Here is a 7,061-nt window from a genome sequence, read left to right as displayed (position 1 = left end):
TCCGGGGCAGGCGGGAATCGAACTCATGCGGAAGCGGCTTTAGTTTCTCAGTGCAGTGCTTTAACCCGCTGCGCCACCAGGGAGGGCCTGCTGTGCCTTTTCAATTCACACATCAGACAAGCCTCTCCTGCACAAAAGGAAGAAAAGAGGGGAGTGGAAGTTATTCTCAGTACCTTCAGAGCGTGCAGTCTCTAGTTTGGGGCCAACGGGTAGAACTTAGAAAGAGACAGGGAGGGAGGGACGAAGGCAGTGGCCGTGGGGGGGAGGGATGGGGACACTCGCCAGGGTCTCATATACAGGACAAAGCAGCCTCTATTGATCTGAGCGGAAAGGGAGACTGGGAGGTGCTGAGCATTATGGATGGCGTAATGGTTATAGTGATGTTACAGAAGTCTTTAGCAATCAGAAATACACACTGAAAGGTTTATGGGTGGAATAGTATGAAAACCTAGATTTCCCTTAAAATGCTTTAGCCAAAACATAACAAGAGGGGGCAAAAAAAAATAGTGAAACAGTTGGCAGAATCTTGATAATTACTGAGCTGGGGCAGGAGGTTGCAGGGATTTATTAAGTGATTCCCTCCAAGCTTCTGCATGTTGGAAATCTACCATGTATAGTTTTATATAATGGGCTATGTGGTGTCTCTGGGAATCTGACTGGCACTGCAGGTGACCCCAGGACATCGGACATCTCTGCTCCTGGGGCTTGCACCAGGATCCCACCTCCGGATCCTCTATCATTGTTGTATTCAGGAACCAGCTGTAGGGTCACCTTCGTGGCGGGCATCTAGTTGGCCGGGCCTAGCTCACAAGTTCTGGTTCTTGTCACTGGACTACAGAAGACATGGGGGGCTGCATTTTTTATGGGAGTAGGGCTCACCTGGAATGGAAAAGTATTCAAACCACATTTAGAAAGACAAAAAAAAAAAAAAAAACCCAAAACACTTTGCAGTGAGACCAATTTGCATCAGGCTTTCACTGCAGCCTCTGCGGCTCTTAGGACTGATGTGGTTCTCTCTTTTTAATTTCATAATACATTTTTACATTATTCTTCATTTTGTACATTTTTTTTCATCTCATTTGCAGCTCCCTTTTTTGCAGCTGCAAATGTTTCCATAGAACTTCTCATAGACTTCTAATACCCCATGCTTATAGCTTCCAAGGTGTTCTCAGATTCACCATGACTTTTTAAAATCAGAATCATTCCCATATTACAATGAGAAAATTGTGGAAGAGAAATGAGGTGACTCACCCGGCTTCCCAGGGTTTTGAAGCGATGACCTCAAGGTTCAAGTCCAGAGAATCTTGCTCTGAGCCCAGCCTACCATTCCCGTGCAGTGCCTCCAGACAGTGAGTTATGACATCCAGTCAGTTGTTCAGCTTTCATTCTTCTTTATTGCAAGCTTCAACCCTCTGTTACTGGATTTGGGCGTTCCTAGATGTTACCTGTTTGGGGGTTCTTCGGTTCTTAACCACAGCCATGAAAGAATTCAAAGCATGTCTAGGAAAGCAAGAACAGGTGCCAGGAGTAGCAAGGGACTCCTGGCTTCAGTGCAGTGCAGGGTGCTTCTCCCTCCATGCCTTTTTGGAGTGTCCGGCACAGGTACTTCTGGGGTGCTGTTTTATCAGTGCCGGAGCAGTTTCTAAATCCTTACCACTTCTGTGTTCCTGGGGTGTAGATTTACCAGCTCTGGCAGCAGGCGTGGATCTGTCTTCCCCCTCTGCTGCTTCTGTCTCTTCTCTGGCTTTATCTACCGGCTGTAGGTTGGGGTAGGGGACTGCCTTTCTCCCCTCTGGGCGTTTCTTGGCTCTTCCCTGGCTTGGTCGGCTCTAGTAAGCATTTCTCGGGGTCCTGGATCTGCTGGCTGTTGATTTTCTCTAGGCATTGCCCTCCCTGCTTGTAGCACTCCCTTGGTAACTTTTCTGGATAGCTTTTCTCAGTCTTTTCAGGATTGTCACCAGCAGATAAAAGAATGCCAAACATCTCCAAGCAGTTATTTAGCATTTCAGACAGAGCTGTAAACTTAATATCTTTTAAGCAACACCGAATACCACATTCTAGTTAATTGCTCATGAGATGGTTGCTCCATAGATGGCCAGTGATTTTGTTGTCAAAGAATCTGAAGTATGAAATAGGTTTAAACGTGATTAAGTCTGGAAGGTAGGTTAGTGATACACTACACCACAGAGGCCCAGAGATGAACACAGCAACAGAGATGGCTGCCTGGGACCCCCTGCAGCCTCCCCAGAAGTGTTTATCCAAAGGCACCTGGAAAGGGAGGGAGATGTGCAAAGTGTCAGGGAGGAGTTGCTGCTCTGGATGCAAATAACTGGCCTCAGCACATTCCAAGGGAGAAAGTGAAAAAAGGAAAAGTATGACGCTATGTCAAAAGAAGGCACAGGCCCAGCAAACTCTCCCCTGCTGCTTAATACAGGAAATATCTCCCAAACATCTCAGCTAATCCTCTACCGATACAATGAGGAATGAGCTCCTCTGGCAGCCAAGCAGTTATTAAGCAAGGACAAAAAAATATTCCCGCCCATAGCAACAGAGCCAAAGATGACAGCAGGGAATAGAGACGCTGCAGAGAAAGGGCAGATACAAAACATTCAACCCGGGAGCCCCCCAAAGAGACTGACGTGTGAAAAAAATAAAGGGCCTCCAGTTATGCCCAAGAAGCTAAGCAACCGATTGTCAACTTCCGGACTTATTGTAGAGCCAGGATCAAACTGAACTCAGCTTCATAAAGGACAGCAAGAGGTTGTAGCAGTCAGGACTAAATGGGGCGGTATCTCACTGGCTTGGTTATGAAGTAAACATGGGAGGCAGCGACAGAGGCTGTGTGCCCCTTTTGCAAGAACTTTTTTTTTTTAAAGATTTATTTATTTATACAGAACGGGGTACAAGCCAGAGATGCGGAGGGTGAGAGGCTTCACCAGAGACAGAGTGGGGAGCAGAACAGGCAGATTGATGAGGTACACTGCTGAGGGGAGCAGCGGGCGGGTCAGGAAAGGTCTACCGCGCCATGTGGTCTCCTCCAGGGCAGGCGGGGATTGAACTCATGCAGAAGTGACTTATGCTTCTTAGTGCTGTGCTTTAACCTGCTGCGCCACCAGGGAGGGCCATGCAAGAACTTTTTTATGAACCCTCTGTGCACAAGTAGTCTTTGCATTGAGAGCATGTATTTGTTTTCCAATAAACCTCCAAAATGCCCCTTCCTGAATCCTGCACTCCAATGTTTATTGCAGCACTATCTGTTTCAAGAAAATATATAGAAATAGCCCAAATGCCCCCAGACAACTGGATCAAGATGTAGTATCTATACACAATGGAATACTACTCAGCATTCAAAAAGACTTGTGCCATTGTGGCAACATGGATGGAGCTGGAAGGAATTATGCTGCATGAAATAAGTCAGAAGGAAAAAATAAATATTGATAGTTTTGCTTATATGTGGAATATAGAAAAAGTGATCAAAGTGTCAGGAAAAAGACAAAGCTTGCAAGCTGACCATAGATGTGAGGAATATAGCAAGGGGTGGGGGGAGAGGGATCAAAACAGGGGAGGCAAGAGTGTAAGGAACCATGGTGAGGTCGTGGTGCTGTGGGGGTCAGAGAACTAAAGGGACTCCACTGAGCAGAGAAATCAAATATTGTTCAAAAATTAACAATGTAAGAATATAAAAAATAAAAATAAAAATAGAAAACAAAACAGCCTCTTTCTTACCAAACTACTCATGTCCCCAGTGTTCTTCCAAGTTCTTTGTTCATGCAGGAGCAAAGGCCTCCTAGAAAGACAATCTCTTACCACCTCTGCACACTAATCTCCAGGCAGGAGAAGCTGTTCCACTTGTCTTTTCTCAAGGATGTTGGGTTTCCAGGTGTTTAAAGATGGTCTCAGTGTGAGTCATAGAGCCAGGACCCCAAGACAGCAGAAAGATGAACCCCCCAAAAAAGTTACTTTCTATGATCTTTTAATATTAAAAATACTTTTATATTCTTTGAAATAAACTTAGGAATGTTAAAATTTTACCACTGGAAGAATTTCGGGCGACTCCATCATACTTAACTAACAGAAGGGAAACCAAGATGAGAATTTTAAAATTACTCGCTCAAGATGGCCCTAGATCTGCCTTCTGCCTGAGCGCCCCGTGGATCATTTCACCCTACCTAGCCTTCTACTGGGAATCACGTCAACTACATATACTGCTATTTTCGAGTTCTTCTGGGAAGAAAATGAAAAATATTTCCTATTTTAGAGTCTGTCCCAATTTGTTAGCTTCATTTGTCTAGCACAAAATGATCCAAGTTCCTTTAATTTATCCTTGCATTTTTGTAATTAAAAAAATTATGCCACTGTGATTCCATATGGAAGGGAAATGTCTGCTGACTTCACCAGTTCCAAGTCCACCCACTCTCTTCCTTTGAGCAAAGCCCGTGCCATTGTGTTCACACTTCCCCTCGAATGATGACAAAACCATAGGCTGAAAGGTACAGTCATCTCAACTCGTTTCCTTACTATAGGCCACAAATACCATCCTCAAGCACGGAGACTGTATCTTGCTTTCCAAACAGAGACTGAGCTCGTCTCCTTTGGTGGCAGATGAAGCTCGAGTCTGGCTCTTAGGTGCTGATAGTGAAGGCTGTCACCCTGGAGACAGGGCTCTCAGTGATGAGCAAATTGTGTACCTCAACCCTCCCTAGTGGCGCAATGGGTTAGGATGTAGCACTGCAAGCCAACCACAGCCGCTTCAGTGCTAGTTTGATCCCCACATAGAGGTGACCCACATAGACCTCTCCTGACCCACCTGCTGCTCCCCTCAGCAGTGTACTTCATCAGTCTACCTGTTCTGCTCCCCACCTTGTCTCTGGTGAATCCTCACTGCCCCTGCACCTCCAGCCTGTACCCCAGTTCTGTATGCACAAATAATAAATTTAAAAATCTTTTTAAAAATTTGTATACCTCTTTGGGCCTCTGTTTCCCCATCTGTAAAACAGGAAATTAAATTGTGCCTACCTCAAAGATGAGGAAAAGTAAATGAAGATTTAGTGAGACAACCCATCTAAATGGTGTTAGAAGACCGCTTGGTACATAGCATAATAAATGGTGGCATTATTGCAGGGATGAATAAACTTTAAAATATCAGGAAAAATGGGGATTATCAATTTCCACCAACAGCATCTCAATTTTTAAGGATGTTGGCTGATCTTCAGATTTCAAATATCAGAGACAATTAATCAGTTGCTTTCCAAAATGTCATTTCCAGTCTTGTGTACTGGAAAGGGGTGAGCAGGTATCTGAGAGTCTAGCTCTCCCTCATCTGAGTCCTGACCACTCCTGTTTCTCCTTTTATGACTGTTCATGTGTAGAATCTCATGACCTTTCCTAAATGTAAGTTTAGCAAGGCTTCCATTAACATTTTCAAAAAATTATTTCAAAAAAGGTAATAATTGCAAAAAAAAGTATAGAATTTTTAGATTATAGTCACCAATTATTGGTAGGCAGAGCTTGAAAAGTATCCCCTCAGTTGGGAAAGCAACTCGTTAAAAGATTGTAAAATTATAGCTTAGAAAGTACCCCCTCCTTACCTTGTCATCTTTGATAAATTGACAGTAAACAATTTTTAACCCATGGTGGGGTTGGGTTGGCCCATCTGCCAAGTGGAGTTAAGAATTCCATGCCTCTTGGGATCTTCTCTGAAGTCTGTCTCCAGCTGAGGGCTGGGTCCATTTCCTGCTCAGACCCAAACTGTTCTGGTCCCTTAGGTAACTAGGGCCTGCTGCATGTGGGCTTTGAGCTGGCCTTTCTCTCTGACTCTTCTCCTGAAGTTTTCATGATTCCAGATTCTACCTTTGCTTTGATCCCTTCCTCTCTGCCTGTTTTGTCTCCGTGCGGCTTTTCTTTGGCTGAAGCATGCAAGTCAGTCAGAAGCTAACACCACTTCTACCCTCCTCTAAAGCTCTTTATCTTCATCCATCATCCTAAAATGGCAGGTGGGTCTGGCCTGTAAGGCAGCCACATCTTTCTCAAGGGTTTGCCTGTTTTGCGTCACCTTTCAGATCTTGAGCTCCTTTAGGACCACCCATTGTGTTCTCTTTTCCTGTGATCTAATTTGCTGGCTAATTGTTGTGAGCTAACATTCTGGGACCTGATTTGCTGAAGAGAAATGATTGACAGCTCCTGTGCTCAATAATAGATCAAATGTCTTCTGCTTCAGTTTTCTAGCACTCCCCTCTTCCTCAAATTCCCTTTGTTGACTCATTCCTCCAGGGGCTTTAAGAATCTTCTGGAATTCTGACATCAGTTTATAGACTCAATATATTATGCATATACTGTACTTTCCACATACAGTAGATGGAAAAGACATCATTTCCACTTAATAGGAGGCTTATTCTTTGTAAGTTAGTCAAACATTTGGTGAAACAAGAAAGGCGCTTTATTTATTCTTCACAATGCTTGCTGGGCGATGGAGAGGAATACTGCTAACCACTGCTTTAGGTAATCCCAATCAAGTCTTTGCTTTCTAGATTGCTCAAAGTACAATAGGCATGGTCTCCATATTGATCAGGTCATTACTTTCCATAAAGTAATAATTGCATTATGGCCAAAGAGATTCAGAATGTGCTACCTCCTGGGAGCTCAGCCTTCTCCAGGCCTCACACAGTTGCCCTGGTAACTGAGGGAATTAATATCTCAGTACATCCTTAACATATTCTGCTCAGATCCCGGAGTGGAGAGGCACAGTGTGAGGTTTCCAATGGGAGTAAATTAATTTTGTTTTCACACCACTGCCCGGTGAAGTCATTATCCAGCCTTCCTTCTCCTAGTGCCTGGGCGGATCCCTGTGCTGTCTCAGTCTTTTTAGGCTGGGTCTCATTTTCCATCTAATTTAAATCAAAATGCAGTCGCTCATTCATTTTATATATATAGTTTTTAAAGATTTATTTATTTATGCATACAGAATCGGGGTACAGGCCAGAGGTGCAAGGGCGGTGAGAGGATTCATCAGAGACATTGTGAGGAGCTGAACTGACAGACTGAGAAGTACATTGCTGAGGGGA

The 7,061-nt window shown here is 44.2% G+C and overlaps 1 long non-coding RNA gene across 2 annotated transcripts in view; it reads right to left on the bottom strand.

Annotated features, from left to right (window-relative positions):
* Positions 1-6,050, bottom strand: part of LOC105854041 — a 6,598-nt gene extending 548 nt beyond the window's left edge. Inside the window, exons 1-2 of one of the 2 annotated variants that reach the window (XR_001145774.1) lie at positions 5,589-6,050; positions 1,252-2,268 (exon numbers count right to left, since the gene is read on the bottom strand). This is a non-coding gene — a long non-coding RNA (uncharacterized LOC105854041). Of the gene's footprint in view, positions 1-1,251; positions 2,269-3,726; positions 3,757-5,588 lie in introns of those variants that run through there. The other variant, XR_001145775.1, reaches the window with a different exon arrangement.
* Positions 6,051-7,061: the final 1,011 nt, after the last annotated feature.

The sequence above is a fragment of the Condylura cristata genome, unplaced genomic scaffold (genome assembly GCF_000260355.1).
Source record: "Condylura cristata isolate star-nosed mole 26May11 unplaced genomic scaffold, ConCri1.0 scaffold00025, whole genome shotgun sequence".
Lineage (NCBI taxonomy): Eukaryota > Metazoa > Chordata > Mammalia > Eulipotyphla > Talpidae > Condylura > Condylura cristata.
Note: the sequence above shows the minus strand (reverse complement) of the source record. Positions and strands in the feature narration are given on the sequence as shown.